We start from the raw sequence: 22,500 nt of genomic DNA on the forward strand, positions 1-22,500 counted from the left end.
CTGCTTTATAAATGAATTGTTTAGTATATAACTATAGATGTTACTTTCCTCTGTCCATAATCTGTACTTTATAGTTGTCAGCATTTATTATAGTACATCAACAGTGCAATGCGTTCATGGCCTGGAATAATGACCTTCTAATAGGATCAAGGGACATTTAAAGTTTCTCTTTTCATATAGTTTGCAGTCTCTTATGAACAGAACAATCAAAATTCATTGCCTAAAGGATCTTCTGTTGGACATTCAGATTCATTTGCAATCATCATTGGACTGGGCTAGCCTTAAGTGCTACAGAAACTATGGAGCTCAAGCTGACCCTGGTCAGTGTGTCACCTTGTCCTTTTGAGAAAGAAGTATTCACTACAAAACCTCACTGTTGAAAGCTGTTTGCACAAAGTACCAACTTGCTGATATGAAGCACAACCATAATAGCTACATATTCACAGTTTAATAACTACTGTAGCAGTTCCTACAATAAACTCTCCCAGAAATGGCAAATATTCAGCACACTTATTTTTAGTAGCAAAATCCTGAAATTCATTCATGTTAGATTTAAAAACATGGTTATATATTATATATTTTGGATTATATGCAGTGAAGCTGGGTTCTCTAGGACATGCAATAAAACTTGTTTTTACAATCTTAATCAGCAAACATATCATATGCAAAATTATACAGCCAAAAAGTCCAATGGCTAGCTACAGCTTTCTCATTTTTTATTATTTAGTGTGCTTTCCAGCATGATAGCAAAATTTTTTTTTTTTTATTTTTTTTTTATTTTTTTTTTCCATTATATCAGCATGTCTGTATGGTGTGTAGATGTCAAGGTGTGCAGGGCTATCTCTCTGAGAAGATGCCAGGGCTGCCTTTTGCTGGACACAACTTGTTCTGCTGGTTCTGACAGCCCCACCACAGGGCATGGCTGAACCCAGTAGCCAAATTGGTGGCTCCTATGGAAAACATATTTAAGAAAGAGTAAACTGTACCAAACAGCACCTGTGAGAGAAAATGAGAAAAAAAAATGAGGGGAAAAAAAAAAAAAGTGAAAAAACTGCAGACACCAAGATCACCAAGGAGGTGCTCCACACACCAGAGCAGATATTCCACTTCAGCTTGTGAAGCAGATCATGGTGGAGCAGCTTGTCCCCCTGCAGCCCATAGATGAACACAGCAGAGCAGATATCCATGCTACTGCCCATGGAGGACCCAACACAGGAGCAGATTTTCTATCAGGAACTGTGTGGCCCATGGAGTGTCCATGCTGGAGTAGTCTGAAGGACTGTACCTCCATGCTGGAGCAATTATTGGAAAACTTCAGCCAGTAGGAAGGACCCATGTTGGAGCAGTTTGTGAAAGACTGTAGCTCATGGAAAAGACCCACACCACGGCAGGGTGAAAGTGTGAGGAGTAATGAGTGACAGAGAGAAGCTATGGACTAAATTTAACCCCCATCCCCCATCCTCCTACGCTGCTTGGGAAGGAGAAGGAGGTTAAGGAGTAAGGAATGAAGAAATGAAGTTGAGCTTGGGAAATAGAGGAGAGAGGTGCTCTAGTTTTGTTTTTGTTTCTCTGTATCCTATCACTATTTTTATCAATCTATCTATCTATCTATCTATCTATCTATCTATTTATCTATCTATCTATCCATCCATCCATCCATCCATCCATCCATCTATCTATCTACCATCTACCTACCTACCTACCTACCTACCTATCTACCTGTCTACTAATACTTTTTTGGCAATAAATTAAATTCATTTTCTCCAAGTCAAATACATTTTACCTGGGGTGGTATATCATAAGTGATCTCCTTGTCTTTAACTCTATCCATGATGAACTTTTTAATATTGTTTCTCTCCCTACCTTGTTTAGGAAATGGAATGAGAAGGGTGGGGTGAGAAGTGGGGCAGGGGTGGGGAAGTGGGGGGTGTCTGACAGTCAGACAAGGTCAACCCACCAAAATTTTTTTTGCTTACTAAAAACACAAAGGCTTAGCAAAGACCTGAGAGTTTCCAACAAGCTTTGATATAGAGACCCTCAACATCTTAAAGGTTTTTCTTAACATTCCTTCATCTGAATATACTTAATGAGATTACTATCAATGAGGAAAAGGGGTTGGTATTTATATCCAAGTGTTTGGTTTACAACATTTTCTGGCTTCAGCAGACAATTAGCAGAATAAAATAATATAACATGTCTTCATAAGATATTTTTGCTAAGTAAACAATATCCTTACATGCACAGGTTACTGCAAGTAGGAGATGGCAAGAAAATAAAATCACAAAACTGTTCCTCCCCATATCATATAAAACAGCCATGTGAAAGCTTCAGCTCGTTCATCAAAGATACTAAAATGCTGTTGGTACATAAAATGAAGCTGTTAGAGCTGCCAGCTTCCTTGGGAAGCCTAGCTCTGGCAATACTGCATATTGCCTTAACAGTGTATGTCCCACCACACAAGGGAATTCCTACAACTGGAAGGTGTTGTAAAGATTATAAGTAATACTGCAAGGGGAAAATCTGCAATGAAGACAGCAATTTCAGGAATCAGTTGCATGGGAGCTAGTGTAAATCTACATGGAATGTTATGTAGGGGGAAGACTATGTTAGCCGGAGGGAAGAATTCTGTTAGCAATGAGAGAGGAAGAAATCCTAGTGAAGTTCAAAGTCACTGAGAAAACTAGTGAGGGGGAGAAAAATAGTTCTATCACTGTTATACACAGTGGTCTAGGAACTCATGGGTTACTTCAAAAAACAAACAAACAGATACTATTAAGTGAGCAGGTCATCTATATTTTGTCACCTACGGCAGTGTAGTTTGGAGATAGTTTGCTTCTACACAGAATTTCTGCCTTCCTGCCCTTGGTAGCTTGAGAACACTCTAAACAAACAGAATACCAAATATCAGTTCTTTTTCTTAATTTGAAGATCATTTTAAATATTGTGCAAAACATGTTGTGCAACATGTGCAAATTTTTTTTACAAAAGAAAGTTTTCAAATTCATAATTTTTAAAATACACATTGAATAAAAGATGTGCTCTCAATGTCCTGTCTTCTCTTACCATTTTAATGCTGTCATTCTCTGTTGTAAATCTATTTTTAAAATTATATTTTTCATACTTACAAATGCTTCATAAAGATTAAAATTTTTCCTTTCTTCAATCACACAGTTAATGAAGCAAACAAACAAACAAATCCAACAGTACAGCTCAAATCACCAGTTCCAGGAAATTTGCTAATATTATAATCTAATCTAATCTAATACATATGCTGATATAATATATATTTGAAATATATATTACACATGCTGATATAATATATATTATATGATACATTAATACATTATATATATTACTTTCTAATATTATTATCTAATATTCACAGTTAGTGAATACGTGCTTTTTCTGTCACATAGGTGGCCAAAGTATTCCCTTTAAGGTACTGGAGGACACTGTCCGGTCCTCCTACGCAAATGATTCCTTTCACTGTGTTTCAGTGACTGAAGTTTAATGGCTGATTAGAAAGAGAAATACTAAAATATTCCCTCCCTCTCTCCTTCCCTCCCTCCTTTCCTCCCTTCATTCCCCCTTTCCCTACTCCCTCCCTTCTTCCCTCCTTCATCACAGTGAATTATATAGAGTGATCATAAACATGCCAGGATTACAACTGGTGGCAAATTCTTGCATTTTGCTCGGAAGAAAACCTTACCTCTAACATGTAAAGCATGTTCTGAACTGTGGAAATAAAAGTTTTGCTTTAATAATAATAGGTGGAAATAGGCAACTGAAAATGTCTGTATATGTGAGCTCTCCATTTGCAAAAAAAAAGTGATCAGAACTTATATGATCACAAGAAACAAAGAATTTCAACACTGGATTAGGGTAAATAAGACATTCTAGGGATGAGAAAGTATTACAGAAAAATTTCAGTGAACAAGAAAGAAAACCTCAGAAGTAACAGTACTACAGGGAGAATTCCCAGATACAACTAAGAGTATTTGCTATTATCAGTAATCAACTTCAGACAGTAGCTAGCAGAGAAAGAACTACTGCATTTTTGCATAGTAGTTCCAGGTTCATGTTACCTGACAATGAACAGAAACACTTTTTATTTTGTAATGAGACGTCATTCTTTGACATAAGGGTTTCATAAATCCTTTAATAGATCTTGGTGAATCTAGCACTGAAGTGTTTTCAGTGGTGTTGAAACCTAACAACATTTACTATCTGATAGAACAATACAACATTTTATGTTAAACAGATACAAGTAGAGGAAGAAGAGAAATGTGAGAAAAACAATTTTTCAAATTCTTCTCTCAAACCAGTTTGCACAGTTTTTCTGGCTTCAATCCAATAAGTTGCATCTGGAAAATTACATAGGAAGATCTATGAAGAAAAGTCTAGAATGATAAAAAGACATGTTTAAATCTTGCCTTCAAAACAGCATCAAAAACAATAAATAAATATTATATATATATATATATATATAAATAAAACAAGCAGTGAAATTTGCAAATATACCATTTGCAGCTATACCTTTTCTTCACTGAAGTATACATACAGCACAGAACAAAACTAGGTTACAATGTTCCCCAGCAGCCAGCAGGGCCAACTGTATCCTGGGGTGCATGAAGCACAGTATAGCTGACTTGTTCAGAGGAGTGATTGTCTCAGTATGATCAGCATTGGTGTAGCTAAATATCAAATTTTGCGGGCAGTTTTGGTCTGTACAAGAAGGATATAACACTACTAGAGAGTGTCCAGAGGAGGGCAACAAAGGTGGTGAAGGGTCTAGAGGGAAAGACTTGTGAGGAGTGACTGAGATAACTTGCTTTGTTCAGATTAGAGAAGAGAAGCCTGAAGGGTGGTCTGCCATTTCCTCATGAGGGGAAATGGATAGGGAAATGTTGATCTCCTCTGTTGTGACCAGTGATGGGACCTTTATGGCTTTAACCTGTGTCAGGAAAGGTTCGGATTGGATATTAGGAATTTTAGTTTGTCGCTGGAAGGGTCATCAGCCACTGCAACAGGCTCCAAAAGGAAGTAGCTATGGCACTAAGCCTGTTGGTGTTCAAGAATTGTTTGGGCAATACTCTCAGATATGTGTGGCTTAACTCTTCAGTCACCCTGCGTAGAGTTAGGAGTTGGACTTTCAATCCTTGTGGATCCCTTCCAATTCTTTGTTAAAACAGGTACAAATCCTTTTAATTTTGCTATCTTCATAGTCTCTGTGTATCTCAGAATTATTTTTAAAGGCAACACAATATCCATATTCAGGTTCCTTTTGGTATTATTGATATGTTATTCATTATAAAACCAGGAATAGAATCGCATAATTTAGACACTGAACACTAACAATCTGGGTGTTGTGCTGAGTTTTTGCTACAAAAGACTTAGGTACATTTGTAAAAGGAAATACATATACACATTGCACTGAGGGGATTATTGCTAAAGGGAGAGTGGTCCTTCACATATACCTTTAACATATACCTTCACATATACTTTAAACTAACTTTAATTAGATGACTTCCAGAGGTTCACATTTTTTCTCAAAGTATGTAGACAGATCGATCTGTACAAATTGTATGTCTTATGCTAGCAGAGTTTAATATTGAAATGATTTTTCTAAAGATACATTTATCACAACTGTAGAAATGATATTTCAAAATTATTATTTTTATTTTCTCTTACTAGTTAGATCTAAAAGACTTGTTATTCCTAAACACATTGTATCTCTTTGCTTTAGTTGCTACTTTAAAAAGGAAGAAAATCAAACAAACAGGCAAAACATTTGTAATAGAGTACTTTCATTTCCAGGCAAAGTTAGTCTTAAAACTAATCAGAAACATTAATTTATTTTTTTTTTTTTTTTCCCAAGAATCAGTATTTCTTTAAATGAAATGAAAATCAGCCTAGGTTTATCCTGTAGTGCTACTAAAGACAGCACCTGAATGCTCTGTTGTACATCCGAAGTCAATGTAACCTGTAATGCTATTCAGAACAAGGCAAATTGGGTTCCATAGTTTCTGTTTGTTATAGATGCATGAACCCTCTGTTTCCCATGCTAATGAGCTAATGAACTTTGCCTCTTCATAAATCTCAAACTGAGTATTCTTCATTTTGAATGACTTACATATTCACCAAAGACAATTTAAGAGTAGAGTTTATTTCTGTCTTATTTGGGAAAGCAAGGAATGCCTGATGATCTTGTTAGAAACTATTTCTTTACTGAACAATGCTTCAAACAGTCACTAAGGTACTTAGATTTATCAACAAATTGGCGTGGAACATATTTCACTGAAAGAAAAGAAAGAAGCCAGGACAAATGACAAGAGTTAAGACATCAAGCCCTTTATACAGTTATCTTAGAAACAAAACAATTAGTCTCCTAAATGTACCATTGTCTCCTAAAGTTCTTGAATTTGCTCCTTGCAGAATGAACTGTACTTGTACAAAGAGATATAGGTAGGTGTTCAGAAGTCTCAGTACACAGAGATATTTAAAAAGAGCATTGCAAAGTTAGTGCTCTTTGACAACACATCAATCTATACAAAGAAATGTCCATTCACATCAGTGGTATTATTCCTCCCCTCCCCTCCTCTTCCCCCCCCTCCCCTCCCCTCCCCTCCCCTCCCCTCCCCTCCCCTCCCCTTCCCTTCCTTTTTTTACAGGTTTTGATTCTGAGAAGAACCTATGCTAACTACAAATCCAAGACCATATCTCAATCATCTAATCATTCACAAAGCCTCCTGAAGTCATTAATGACAGGTTTAATTTAATTAGCAAAGAAGTTTTAAAGGAAACTGTTAGTTCCTTGTAGCAAGGCTCCCAGTCCTGTGGAAGGTAACTGTGAGCTTATGAGTCAACTGCAAATACATACCTCAACGTTTTGACCATACTGACACCCATGAAATGCTATTATTGTAGTGTTTTGTTACTTTCACATTGCTTTCAGGCCTCCAGCTCCCTTATGTGGATTTGTTTTATACTTAATATTACTTAACAACTAAATTAAAGTCTCCACTCACCTTGTAAGGTGATGCGTGCTTGGTGCTTTGCTCCCCAGACCTAGTGCTGGTGGAACTCGGCTTAGGTTGAGGGTTGGTTGCAGAGAGCCTTCAAGGTACACATTAAAAAACTAAAGAGTAAGTAACATAAAATTTCTGACATAGTAGGTTACTCCAGATTTAACAGATGACATCAGAAGTTAGAAAGCTCTGGAGCTAAACAGCTTACTATAGGCTGGACTAACTTTCATAAAGGAGAAATACAGTTTCTCAAAGAAGTTTTCACAGAGAGTGGGCTATAATGTGCACCAACTTTTGCTCTAATAAGGGCATGTCCTGTGTCATGGAGATCAACAAGTCTTCAAGAAGCCTTTGCTACTTTAAAAGAGGATCAGCAGTTGAACTGAGGACTATGAAAACTGAGTTACCAGTTTCCTGGACTTAATCTATCTGGGATGCTCCTGATGTATAGTGATTGGAGGCCAGATGCAAAAGGGAAATTGTGTTTTATACTTCAAACATCAGCTCACACTTTCTGAAGACTTTTATCTTGAGATAACTGCAGGTAGAAATAATCCCAGGGGCATACTGCGACATCTGTAGACAAGCCACTTGTGTTATACTGTTATAATACATACGGTATATGTATATTATACCTATTGATAATGACTTCTATCATTTTTATTTTTTTTTTAAGTTGTTCACATTTTCAGATACAACCCTCTTGATCCTCACTTTTGCATAAGTCAAAATTTCATACTAGATTGGAATTATTATACACAGAACTAACATAACAGCTAATAAACTACCATTTGGATTAAAACAAGTAACTTGCTAGGAAGGACATTCAGTCCTGTGAGTGCAGTTGAACCAAAATCTGTCTCTGTGTTCAGTTAATTGAAATAATTTTGCATGGCCTGTTTGTGTCTACTTTTAGATATGGCCGACAAAGACAGTATAGACATAGTTTGTGTCATGAATTCTTTTCTATACAGAAGACTTGATGTATATAGAAAGTCCTGATGTATATACCCTTGAAAATTTGGCAACATGTTTCTGTTTAAATGGAAATATTAGCATGTTTGGGAACTTCTCTTCTGGCACCCTTGTGTTTATTCTGAAGAAGGTCTAACTCTGGTTTTAAACCAACTTTACCAATCTTTTTTCTGAACTGTTTTATTTTGCCTGAAGAATACCTTAATTTGATTAAACTTCATGTTATGCTTAATCCAGATAAACACCTAATCATTTTGAACTTGAAAAAACACTTTTTAAATGGACCTCTAAGGTATTGATATAGGGGCTAATTCAAATATTAGTCCTAAAACATTCTTTTGATTATTTATTTATTTTAAATTCTAAATTATGTTAACAGTTGACTCATTCTTTGAGTAATTTTGAAGCATTTAGTAACAATAAAGCTTTTCCATTCACAAAAAAAATATTTCTTGAAGATATCCTGAAAGATTTTGTTTTCTAAGTTAAACTGTGTTCAACGTTTGATGAGCCTTCATGTCTACTGGTTATTTATCAGCATCAAAGTATTCTTCTAAATCACCAAAGGCAGTCAGTTCTTTAAAGACTGAACTACCTCCTGCTTTGATGCTATGTATTTTTCCCAGGGGTTTGGATCAACCCTGAAGTCATTACTAATGTTTCACTAACAGAAGTGCTGTCTGAGAACTGCCATATTCTGTTTATGAACTTCATTTCTGTTCATTCTCCTACAAAGATCTTTGATTTTTTTCTATCATCCTGAAAGATCTCTCAAGTAGGAAAAAACAAAAACAAACACAAACAACACAAACAAAAACACAAGAAAAGTGAAAACCAAAAAATAAAAAAAAATATATAAAAATAATCCACAATTCGCTAACTAAACAGCAACAGCAAAGAGCTTTTCCTTCTTGGGCAATTTTTATGAGTAAGCTGTAAACTAAGATAATCACAGATAAGAAATCATGATTCTGCTACTGTTCTCACTGGTGTGAACTCTCTGGAAAACAAGAAACATTTTATACAAACCGGGGTTAGAAAGAGAGGCAGCAAGTGATAAATGTGATAAAACACCTGAATACTCCCCAGCAATTCTCATTCTTGAGAATTGTCCAGAGTTTTGTGTCAGCAGACTCTCTCCTTAGGCTACCTAGGCTAATTTGCTGTCAAGCTGATCGATTATTATCACTTATGGGAACTAGTATTAGAAGGGACTTGCATCCTATTGCTATAACTTGCACAAAGGATTTGAAAAAGATCAAGATAAAAACAAACAAACAAACAAACAAACAGTCATCAAACAAACATCCTTCTTCTAGCATTGAAAATCATGACATCTTCCGCTTGGGAAAGAAGTGGAAATATCACCTGAAAATATAGATCTATCCAGAATCACCTCAGCATTTTTTAATGACTTTATAAAGCCTCACAACTTCGTCCTAAAAGTTCTGTGAGAGGCTAGAACAGACTACACCTATTTAACAACACACTACTTTTCATTAACTGAATCTGAACAAAGTTAAAAAGAGCTGGTGTGCCTTCCTTAGTTTCTCAGTGAAGAGGATGTCCACAGTAAGAAACTATGTTATAAAAGCAGAAAACATTCATGTTTTAAATATGCAAGTGAGGTATGATAACTCTTTTGAAGCTTCTGTTTAGAAGTTCAGTACCCAAATCTTTTTATAGATTATTTCTCTATTTTGAGATCCAGATCTAAATCACTCTAAAATTACATTTTTTATTCATATGCAAATAAATATATAAGATCAAAGAAAAATATCAGTCAGAAAAAAATTATGCAAGTATTTAATTTTCTGACTTGAACCAGAATGTCAAATATTTTTATTATTTTATATATATACTTTTCAGTGTGGAGCCAGATATAATAACAAAATTAATTTGAATTTGCAAACAATTTAAAAAGGAAGCTACCAAATATGGCATTTAAAAATTCTAGCAACCTGTTTGCCCATTTTGATTGTGCACATATAAAAATAGTTCCTATGCATTGATTGTATATGTAAAGTAGTTTGACATGCAATTTATGATTGCTTTGAAATTTCTGAGCAGACCAACATGAGTGAATCATTGAAAACAGAATCCACTGCCAAAATAATGACTGACTTGGCACCAAAATACGAGATCTTTTTCATGCATTTAGTTGCCAAAGACATTCTGAGGATCTGTTCCAAGTCACATTAAGATGTGACATTTTGTACTACATGTATTGTTAAACTGTGTATTTTTATGTGTATTATCACTACAGCATGCTTGATATCAAGAAAAGGCTGATTTAAGAATTAGTTAAACAAAATGGTATTTAGCAAAGACTTCTGTTACAAAAATAATCAAACATCAATTGCCAGATATTAACAGGGTACCATCAGCTATACCCTCTTGAATTAGCAGATAAATGACAGATAAATTTAAATTATAAACGCCTTCTTTGCCTCTGTCTTCAATGCCGATGATGGGCTTCGGGACCCAGGGTGCCCTGAGCTGGAGGACCGGGACGGTGGGGATGACAAACTCCCAACCGACCCTGAACGTGTGCGGGATTTGCTACTCCACCTGGATCCCTACAAGTCCATGTGTCCGGATGGGATTCATCCCCGGGTGCTGAAAGAGTTGGCAGACGTCATCGCGGAACCTCTCTCAATTATTTTTCAATGATCCTGGGAATTTGGAGAGGTCCCGGTAGACTGGAAGCTGGCAAATGTTGTGCCGATTTTCAAGAAGGGTCAGAAAGAAGACCCTAGCAATTACAGGCCTGTCAGTCTCACATCAGTGCCTGGTAAAATCATGGAGAAGATGGTTCTCGAACTTATTGAGGCGCACCTGGGGGACAAAGCAGTCATTGGTCCCAGCCAGCATGGGTTTGTGAAGGGTAGGTCCTGCCTAACTAACCTGATTTCCTTTTATGATAAGATCACCCATATGGTGGACCAAGGGAAACCAGCTGATGTGATTTTTTTGGACTTCAGCAAGGCTTTTGACACGGTTTCCCATAGGATCCTACTGGACAAAATGTCCACCATACAGCTAAATAAAAACATCATATGATGGGTGAACAATTGGCTAACGGGCAGGGCCCAAAGGGTAATGGTGAATGGGGCTGCATCAGGCTGGCGGGCGGTCACCAGTGGGGTCCCTCAAGGCTCCATTTTAGGGCCGGTACTTTTCAATATTTTTATAAACGATCTGGATGTAGGAATAGAAGGCATTTTGAGCAAGTTTGCTGATGACACCAAACTTGGAGGAGTTGTGGACTCTGTTGAGGGTGGAAAAGCCTTGCAGAGGGATCTGGATAGGTTGGAGAGCTGGGCGATCACCAACCGCATAAAGTTCAATAAGAGCAAGTGCTGGGTCCTGCACCTGGGACGGGGAAACCCTGGCTGCACGTACAGACTGGGCGATGAGACGCTGGAGAGCAGCCTAGAAGAGAGGGATCTGGGGGTCGTGGTAGACAGCAAGTTGAATATGAGCCAGCAGTGTGCCCTGGCAGCCAGGAGGGCCAACCGTGTCCTGGGGTGCATCAAGCACGGCATCACTAGTAGGTCAAGGGAGGTGATTGTCCCGCTCTACTCTGCGCTGGTGCGGCCTCACCTCGAGTACTGCGTGCAGTTCTGGGCACCACAGTATAAAAAGGACATGAAACTGTTGGAGAGTGTCCAGAGGAGGGCTATGAAGATGGTGAAAGGCCTGGAGGGGAAGACGTACGAGGAACGGCTGAGGGCACTGGGCCTGTTCAGCCTGGAGAAGAGGAGGCTGAGGGGAGACCTCATCACAGTCTACAACTTCCTCGTAAGGGGGTGTCGAGAGGCAGGAGACCTTTTCTCCATTAACACCAGTGACAGGACCCGCAGGAACGGGGTTAAGCTGAGGCAGGGGAAATTTAGGCTTGACATCAGGAGGGGGTTCTTCACAGAGAGGGTGGTTGCACACTGGAACAGGCTCCCCAGGGAAGTGGTCACTGCACCGAGCCTGTCTGAATTTAAGAAGAGATTGGACTGTGCACTTAGTCACATGGTCTGAACTTTTGGGTAGACCTGTGCGGTGTCAAGAGTTGGACTTGATGATCCTTAAGGGTCCCTTCCAACTCAGGATATTCTATGATTCTATGATTTTGTTCTTTTGGAATCAACTAGTCACATAACATATGTGTGCAATGAGTGATAAGTAAGAAATATCAGAGCCATCTCTGAAAAAACACTTGGTCATCAAAGCCCATCCTAGAATGGTGGATTAAGGCTCTTGTTCAGAGGCTAGAAGCTACACTCATGCATCAGCATGAGGGTCTGAACGTCCTGAGGACCATCTGGATGACCATGCAGTACTCTTCTTGTTTAAACTCAGCTTTATCATCTTCATATAACGTGCACGGTAACTTGAGGGCAATATGACTTCTATGGTATGAATATTGACAAGACCTTCACTGAAAAACAAACACTGACAGACAAAACTTTTCCAGAGGTTTTTCACTCTAAAAACCTGTTTTTGTTTAGTTGGAAATATTTTGAAGACTCATAGGAAATATTTTTTGGTATGAAAAGTGTTCTGCAGCAATCTTCCACTACTGAGAGTCTGGCGAGATGATACCTCCACAGATTATTTTTCAAAATTTTCATCAGAGTTAAAGTGCATAGAGATGAAGTGCAAATCCAGAATAACTAAGCACATATCATAGGCTTGGGTCAGCTGCCAAAGCACCATCAGCAGGTAGTTTAGACATGGGACATTTTTTTGTGGGGAGCTGTCTAAAATTCTCTGAATATTTAAGATAGATATCCAGATATAACATTCATGAGGGCACCAGGTCATTCTAAAATAGAATTCATTTTATTATATTTCCATTTTTTATTGCTTGTTTATTCTTTCCTCAAAAAAATGTTATGCTTGTGATGACTTAACAACACACAAAATGCAAGGAATATTATCAATAATTACACAGAAAGTACATAGTCAACATGTTATGCATTCAGACTTTATTGGTATGTTGGTTTGATTAAGAATATAGTTTTATATTGGCTTTGTTCAACAAGCTCAAAGATGAGAATTCCTAATTCACCTTTAACCCTGGTTTATATGGATATAGTGCAATTAAGTAAAGACTTAATTTAAACCAAAATTATACAAATCTAAAGTAGTAAATACACTTGCAATGCAAATGAGAGAATAAAAACATCTCAATCATTTCAGTAGCTTATGAGTCAAGAATATCCAATTTTGTAGCATATTAGGCAGCTAGAAAGGGGCTGTGACCAAATCATGCTGTTGTCTGGCTGTACCTCATACCTGCAGATGGTTCTTTGGCAACTGAGCAAAATCCAAGGTTTGCACTCAGATGTGTTGGACTTGCACTTCACTTCTCCTAGACACTCCTATGAAGATTACAAAAGATCACCATAATTCAAAGTTAATTTGGGTTTGCAGTGGGTTTACGTGACAAGGTTTTGGTAGTGGGCAGCTGCAGGGTTGGTTTTTGTGAACAGAATCCAAAAGGTGCCCCATGTTAGAAAAATGCCAGTTTCAGATGGCTCCAAAGGGACACATTGCTGGCCAGAGTTGAGCCAGTGAATGATGTTGTTTGAACCTCTGTGAGAGTATATTTAAGAAAGGGGAAAAAAAAAAAAACAAACTAGCTCTGAGAGAGAGAAGTGAGAAGCAGCCTAGCAGCTACCAAGGGCAGTACAGAAGGAGGGCAGGAGGTGCTCCAGGCACACAGCAGAAATTCCCCTGCTGCCTGTGGAGAGGTCCCTGGTGGAGCAGGCTGTCCCTCTGCAGCCCAGGGGTCCCATGGCAGAGCAAATCTCTATGCTGCAGCCTGTGGAGGAGCCCATGGTGGAGCAGGTGAATGTGGCCTGAAGGAGGCTGCAGTCTGTGAAGAAACCCTACCAGAGCAGACTCAGGGCTGGACCTCATGGAGTGGAAATCATAAAGGAGCAGGGGATCAAGGAGGAGCTTCCACCCTTAGGTAACCAAGTTGGAGCAATTTGCTCCTGATGGATTGACCCTTATGTAAGGACCTGTGTTGGAGTAATTATTGAATAGCTTCTTCCTGTGGGAAGCCCCTACAGGATCAATACAGGAAGGACTGCATTCTGTAGGAGAGACCCCAAGTGAAGTACAGGCAGAGAGTGACCGTGATGGAGTGGTGGAGGCAATGTGCTAGTGGTGACTGCAACCCCTATTCCCCTGTGCTGCTTAGTGGGAGGAGGTAGAATAAAGTAAATGGAGGGAAGGTGTTTTTAGTCTGTTTTCTTTGTTTCTCACTTCCCTAGCTTGTTAGTAATAGGTAATAAATTTCTCTAGTATCCCTATGCTGACTCTGTTTTGTCCATGGCAATAATCTTTGAGTAATCTCCCAGCCACTATCTCAACCTTTGAGCCCTTTATATTGTAATTGAGGTTATAAATCAAAATCAAGCATAACTTGTTACAGACAGATATTCTTCGAGTTAAATAAAAACGTAAGCGTGTGAAAGATATAGAGCTAGAGTAGTTACTGAGATCTTAACTTTTCCAAGTGACTACATTATACCTAATGTTATCTTGGGTTACTATTATCCAGTAAAAGCAACAAACAAGCATGCACACTCTCCAGTTTGTCTCTTAATTTCATTGTGTTCTTCCTATGCACACCCTTCTCCCCTCCACCCTCCCAATCCAAATTCTGGTGTTCATTCTGTCTCATATTTGTGGTCTAAGTATATTTACATTTAACTGAATGTTAATATGCTTAGTTTCGGTAGATATAATGTAAAACAAACAAAAAAACAATATATATATATATAGTACATATCGTTTTATATGTACATATATATATAGGTACCACAGAATTTCTGAATGGTTTAGCTATAGAAAAATTACAATATACATGTATATATGCTGGCACATAAGCTTTTTTCCTGCATGTGTGAAATCCTTACCGAATATATATTTACTGAGAATAGATCCATCTTCCATGTATGTATGGTATACAATGTGTTTGTTTATGAAGTCATATGTATATGTTTGTGTCTTTGTGTATGTGCTATTCTTGGTCAGATATAAAATGGGTAACTAGGCAAAAGAAATTTTCGTCCATACTCAACTGCTAATTGGAATTCTTGAGACAGGTGCTGTCTTTAGGCCTTATCTGAAAGCTGGATAATATTTTAGTATCATTTCCCTACTAAATAATGGGGTACTATGTGGGATTGCATTTCCAGCAATTCTCAGCTCTACAAGGAAATTTTGCATTCTATAAACATTTGCTGATGCAGTTGGATTCTTATCTGCATTATGCCTTCTCACATGGACAAACTGATATACGGACATTGTTGCCTTCCTAAAATACAAGAGCTCAGGTGATAAAGAGAGAAAAGGAACATAGTAGCAGGTGTGAGAAAGACATTCAAGCTGTTGCCAAGACTACCTAAAGGATCCTTATTCTATGTTCTAAGGAGGATTCTATTCACAGCTACAGGAAGAACAATAAAGAGTTGGCAATGCTTTTTTAAGTATTGCTTATCTCTTACACCAGCCACTTAATTCCTCTAAATACTGGTAGCATGCTTCTTCTTCACAGGCTAGGAAGAGGCAAAATCTGACTAACCTATCATTTTCCTTGAGGATCAAAAGAGGTATCAGAGTGTTTTTTTTAAGTGACTGTAGCAACTCTGTCTCATTTTTAGCAGCTACAGTATGTGTATCTAAAAGCAGACATAAGTATACCTAACCTTTTATATTATTTTTCTTCGTGGAATATATACAAAAATAATTTTATTCAGTCTTTTATTGGGAGTGCTCCCCTCTCTCTATCTGGTCTTAGAGTTGAACAAGTTACCACAGGGTAAGAAGTTATTCCATGCCAACTGATGTTTAATTGTTTAAGTCTATGCTTATTAAAGTCTTTGCTTTTAAAAAATATAAAGTGATACAAATGGAGCTGGTTTAGCTTTAGACTGTGAAACATTTTTGACTGTCTGACATTTGGTCTCTACCAAGAAGTAGGATACATACACATATATTTTGTTTGTATATCTACATACTTAGGTTTATGTACAGATATGAACACATAAGTATATGCAGACTGAAAGTAAAATAGAGCAGACACATTAAAAAAATATATATATATTTTCTTCCTTTTTTTTTTTTTTTTCTTCTCTAGACAAGATTCTTTCCTCTCTAGTATATCGCTTATTGCTTATTACCTAGCTACGGATTAACAGCACAAACTGAGAATATTAATATTTTTCAGTACACACACAGACATAGATTATGATCTCAATTACACTAGTAAGAACTAATGAGTTAGTTACCCTGCATGTGCTTCAGTTTAACAAATCAAAATTATACTTACAGCTCCATAATCAATTTGTCTTAAACCAGTGCATGCAAATTAATATGAGTATTGAATAATCTGCATGTAGAAGTAGAGTTTAGGCAACAAATTCTATGGTCTATATAAAGTATTGCTTCTTTCTATGAATAGAGGAACCTTTGGAAAGACAGACTTTTATTGCAGGTCCTTTTCATTCAAAGGGTGATGGGTTTTCAACTCCTTTTTACTCAAACTTATGTCTTTACTGCTGTGCCACTTTCTCAGCATCAAGAACTTAGAAAAAAGCTGCTCCGTTGAACAGTCAAGATCTTTGTATCTGTATTACTATTAAGTTCTTCTGGACCTTACTGATTCAAAACTGAAAATTAACTATATCTGAAAGTACTTTCTGAATTTTGGTTACAAAAATCATCATTTTTTCTATGTGCATTCAGCAATAGAGGTAATTAGTATGCTGATATTATTAGTACAATTTTTTTTTTTTTTGAAAATAAATCTAAAGAAGTCAATTCACAAATCTGTAGAATTGAATTGTGTCTTGGTGTCTTTTGGAAGCTGAAAAGATACAAAAAGAAAGATACTACAAAAGTAACAGTAGTAAGTGTTTTAAGTAAGACACCAAAATACCAAACTGTCCTATAGAACAAGTTATGTAGTGCAGCTTCTCTGAGGCCCAAGGCACTGTCTGACTAACAGAGGCACTGAGGATGAAAATTGATTACTTTTTTTTTTTTTTTTTTTTTTTGCTACCGTTCAGTTTACCTAACAGCAAATATCTAAAATACCTTTTTTTACTGAATTAAATGGGAAAAGATTAACAAGATTTCCACAAGGTTTGTTTGAACTTCAACTCTGCTCAGGACTCCTCTGCTTTTTCTCAGGATTGCACTGTGACAGCTGTATGGCTATTTTATTTTATTTTATTTTATTTTATTTATTTTTCCCACAAGACTGTGTGGAATATTTATTATTATTTTTTTTTTTTCTTTTTCTTTTCATGTGCATGGACTTACCATATTCTTAACTCTCTTCTTGTTATTTGGAAAACTCTAAGTGAACAGAATTTAGCCATCATTGAGGTTGGTTTCAATCAATTAACATTTTCCTGGTATTGCTAAACAACATCTACACATAACCTTCATGGAAGTGGTTGTCACTACTACAACCTTTTCTGAAGCAGTGGGACTCATCAGTCCTGAGCATGAACTGAATATTTTCCATTAAATTTCCATTAAGTGTGAAATTTCTATTAATTGTAAGGAAAAAAAAATCACCACAAGGGTGGTTACAAAGACTAGCTCCCAGAGAAGTTGTGAAATATCAGTCCTTCAGGATACTCAGAACGTTCCTGGACAAGACCCTGAAAAACCTGCTCTGAGACCTGCTCCAAACTTCTCTGCCAACCAATCTGAAGTTGTCATTCTGTGGTTAAAAAAGACAGCTGGATAAACTGGAAGAAATTATCTCAGATAACATCCGCAGTCTCTAAGATAAATGTGCTCCAGAAGAAAAAATGGGAGTGATGGGTTTTTATGTTGGCTCAGACCCTTCCCACATAAGGAATGTTTTATTCATGGTTCTTTACTTTCTGAATCCTACGTAGGAAACAGCTATGAATGTATTTTCCTACTTTCTTTACCCTTGTCTTTTGTTATGGCCTCTTAATGCCACTGACAGTCAAAACAGTTTAGGAGAATCCTCATGATGTATTCACTTCTCACAGGCACCAGGGTAGCACATACAAGGTTTATGATCCGGTAATCTTTTAATACCAACCCCTTATATACTCCAGTTTGCTGTATGTACTGATGTGTGATAGCCAAAGGTTAGGTAATTACTGTATTAACAGTAAACGGTTTCCCTCTTGCTAACAATAATGCCTTTTATTAAGGCTAGGGGGAAGGTAGAGAACAGTGCTGTGTCAGTGCAATTCAAAACCTTGAATTCAGCTCTGTAGTATTCCTCAGGAAATCACCATAATGTTCAGTACTCTCTGATCCAGTGAAACATTCAACAGGACAGTGGTATCTTCTGGCAGTGGAAAGAGAAAATGTTAGCATGGCACATCACCATCGTTTATTGATGTCTCACTACAATAAATGTCCTTCTGAATGTTAAGAGCTTTCTGTCAAAGAAAGTTCTGTAGACTTTCTGTGTTAAGCATATAGGGTTTTTATTCATTATTATGGTTGTCTAAGAGTTTTTATCTAATTGGTTACATTATATAAATTATTAAAAACAAGCTTAATTTTAACAATTTAAAATGTATTTCTGAAACGTCTCATCATATATATATATATTATACAAAATATCTCCTGATTTGGGTAGAACCTCCTTAATTGAGAATTTGTATCAGACTACTGTCTAAATACACACATATACAACTAGTGCATTGCTTCTGTGTGCAAGCAATATAGAGCAGAGGCAGACCAGAAAAATGCTTTTTAGCATTTTGCACATCAGCAGTTACCCAGCATCAATTTGATTCTTTCCTCCACATGTTGAAACACAGCTCAGAGCATTAAAACCATTCTCCAGTGATTGGGACAAAAGTAGGTTAGTAGAGTGGGTTGCTAGGAGACGAGTGTCAGCATCATCTATGACCTTGCAGGGCATAAAGAAACTGTATAGATTTATTGAGCTCTGTGAAACATTGTCTAAGTCCTCTGCTTGTCTGTCTTACTCCATTTCCATCTGCCATAGTGCTCTTGTGCTACCTCATACATGCACACATGCCCTCCAACCCTAGAGCAGCCATGTACGAGGAGATGCACTTCTGCTTCTTGAGAAGCATCGCCGTTATTACTCTTGCATTAAGCTACAGCATAGTCTCTTAGCTCACTAGACACAGTGAAAGCAGCATCAGCAAAACCCCATCATTTTAAAAGTGTGTTTCTTCATATTGTTGTTGTAAGAAATATAAAAATCACTCCTACTGGGAACAGCAATATGAAAAATGTATAAATGTCACAAAGTAATTTTGCTGTCACATTCAAAATGTTTTTTCAAAGTTACATCCACAGTTTTCACAGCTGAGGTGACTTAAGGTTAAACAGTCATGTACCGTAAGGTGCTGTGGCACGTTGGAAATAGTTGAAGGTATCAAGTAGAAAGAAAAGAAAATGAAAATGTGATACCTACACAAATAATTCAATCAAAAAAATCCTTTAGACATGTAAAATCTTTCTAGTAACAAAATGTTTCTTCCTGTGAGGCAGCATTGAATGTTTACTACTTTTATTATTATTATTATTATTATTATTATTATTATTATTATTATTATTATTATTATTATTATTATTATTATTATTATTATTATTATTATTATTATTATTATTATTGCATTACACAAACAAAAAAATGTGCAATGGAGGCCAGATAATGAAATCCTTGGGAAGTCCAGTCAATCTTTGTTAGCAGCTTACTTTAGAGAAAAAAATCTCATATAAAAATGTGTATTAAAAAGAACTGTGTTGTTTACTTTGAATGATGTCATCCTTCACTCAGCTCATATAATGTATTTACCAATTTGTCAGACAGAAATACATGTAACAGCAAAGACTACTCTTGGGGAGAAAAGGCCACTTTTCCTAAGCAAATTATCTATACTGTTTTCCTCCTATTTGGCAGGTCCCTAATGGGTGCTGGAAGGTGAATAAAATAGAATCATAGAATCATAGAATATTCTGAGTTGGAAGGGACCCATAAGGATCATAGAGTCCAGCTCCTGGCCCTACACATGTCTAACCAAAACTTCAGACCATGTGACTAAGAGCACAGTCCAAATGCTTCTTAAACTCTGGCAGGCTTAGTGCCATGTCTACATCCCTGGGGAGCCTGTTCCAGTGTGCAACAGCCCTCTCAGTGAAGAACCTCTTCCTGATACTTCCTAATACTCTGTGAATGCAATAAACACTAGTTGTATCAGAGTAGTTGATAAAGCACATTCCAGACTAAATAAATAAATAAATAAATAAATAAATAAATAAAAAGTTCTTCTTGGAGGTTATTCTTTGTCATTTACACTCTTGTATTTAAACTAGGGACTACTTCCTAAAGCATCTCAACTAACTACAGCTGTCATTGAGTTTCTCAGGCACAGTGATGAGTATAGGAACATTAAAATCAAAGTTTATGTCTGTCTCAGTGATGCCAGTAGATTAAGTTCCTTAATCAGTTCAAGTAAAAAATAAGAAATTCAGTTGTTTGCTCATTTGATGTTATCCCTTCTCAAATCATGAAACCATGGCTGAGAGATTTTCAGGCACATAATTATTATAAACATGAAAGAAATAGTAGAAGGTCAGGCAGTCGTATTCCTTTCATAAAAAGCTATTGAATCTTCATATGTGATGGGACATTGGGAGATACACAAAGTGATCTGGTGTCTAACCTGCCCTGTTAGCAGAATTTTGGGTCTAGAGCCCAGTTCAGCACATAGCCCAGTTCAGTGATCCACCTGACTCTAAGTAATTAGAACACCAGCGACCTTTCCTGCCACAAGTGCTGGCTGAATGCTCACACATTTACTATTGGACATTTCAATAGACATCTCCACCTATTTTGGCTGAGTTGAGGATTTGCCACCTGTTCATCACATTTTGTTTCAAAAGACATGAGATTCAATCTTCTGAGCATGTTCAGACACAGGCCACTGAAGCCAAGCAGCACTGAACTTGGTGCACAGCAGACTCATCATGGACATATTAATGATCACTGTCTCTGCTGGCTTTTTTTATACAATAACTTAGTGTCCAAAAAAGAAGAAATCAGGATTAAATACATTCTCTACCAGTAAAAATTCAAAGAGTGGTTCAAATAATCTCCAAATGGGAAAAGAAATAAAGGGGGAAGGGGGAAGGGGTGAGTATCTTTTTGCTTTCCAGTGAAGCTGAATCAATTTGGAACCTGAATGATGACTGCAGAGTCAGGAGAAAGATAAACAAAAAATAAAAGCAAAAAAGGGTCTGCAGAATATATCAGCATTCTGGCAAATTGCCTAGATCTGACTGCTGAACATAATGTTCTCAGGTCTCTGAGATGGTCAAGCAAAGACCGTCTTTTGTCTTTCTTAAGTTCTTCATATGTTTTACACTATTTAGTTAATTGAGGTAATATAGATCTGAAGATGTATAATGAAAGTGTTTCAAAACTTTTTTTGGTTATTTTTAATAATCTGCATTGTACTATGTCCACAAGTGGCAAAATAACAACACAATTCTCCTCACTTAGATTATAAACTGGTAACAACTGACAGAACCATTGAAAGCCTTTAAGCAAGATAAAATTATGTTCTGAGGGCTTGAGTTTCCAGGTGGGAAAAAGAAGAGACACAGAAGGGAAAAGGGTAGCCTCATGATAAAAACTTGACTGAAAGCCCTCACATATCCCAGACTGCAACCACATCAGCTTTCCTGTATCCAAAACATAAGTGACAGCTTATTTGTGTCACACACAGATGCCTGCTTAGTTTATGGGGTTTGATTAGGAGTGTAATTTTAAAGTGAACCTCTACATTCATTTGAAGATAAATTAATATTATTGCCAACAAATGAACATAGCTATACTATTTATAACCTAAATAGGTTATAAATATAACCTATTTTATAACCTATTTATAACCTATTTAGACAGGGAAGGATTCAATATCCTTCTCCACCTCCCCCCATCCAAAAAACAAAAAACAACAAATAAAAAGAAGACTTAAAAAAGAATTAATCTACAGAGCAGCAGCCAACAACACTTTGACATTGACTCTTTCCTAGAGTTTTAATTTCATTATGTATTTTAAAAGAAACATTTTGAATTATGAAAAGAATGACATGTCAGAACATGAATTTCCTCACAAAAACATTGTTGCCTCTATGCAAACCAAGAGATTATGTTGTCCTCAGAATTAGACAGCACCCAGTCTGAGGATGTGAATATACTGAAAAGACTGAAAGATAAAGTTGTATTACTGCTGGTCTTCTTTAAAGCGATAAGACTCTGTGTGCTTTTTATTATCTTCTAAAGTAACAATTAAAAATGATAATCAGCAATTTCCCTTTTGCCTCATTCAGATTAAAATTAATCCGTGGTTATGTCTACATTAGTAAATTAAGACAGTGTCCAGGAACATCATAATCTATACTAAATTCCCTGAAAAGTCTGTACTGTGCTTTGGATTGT

Source organism: Anas platyrhynchos, chromosome Z (genome assembly GCF_047663525.1).
Source record: "Anas platyrhynchos isolate ZD024472 breed Pekin duck chromosome Z, IASCAAS_PekinDuck_T2T, whole genome shotgun sequence".
NCBI classification, from domain to species: Eukaryota; Metazoa; Chordata; class Aves; order Anseriformes; family Anatidae; genus Anas; species Anas platyrhynchos.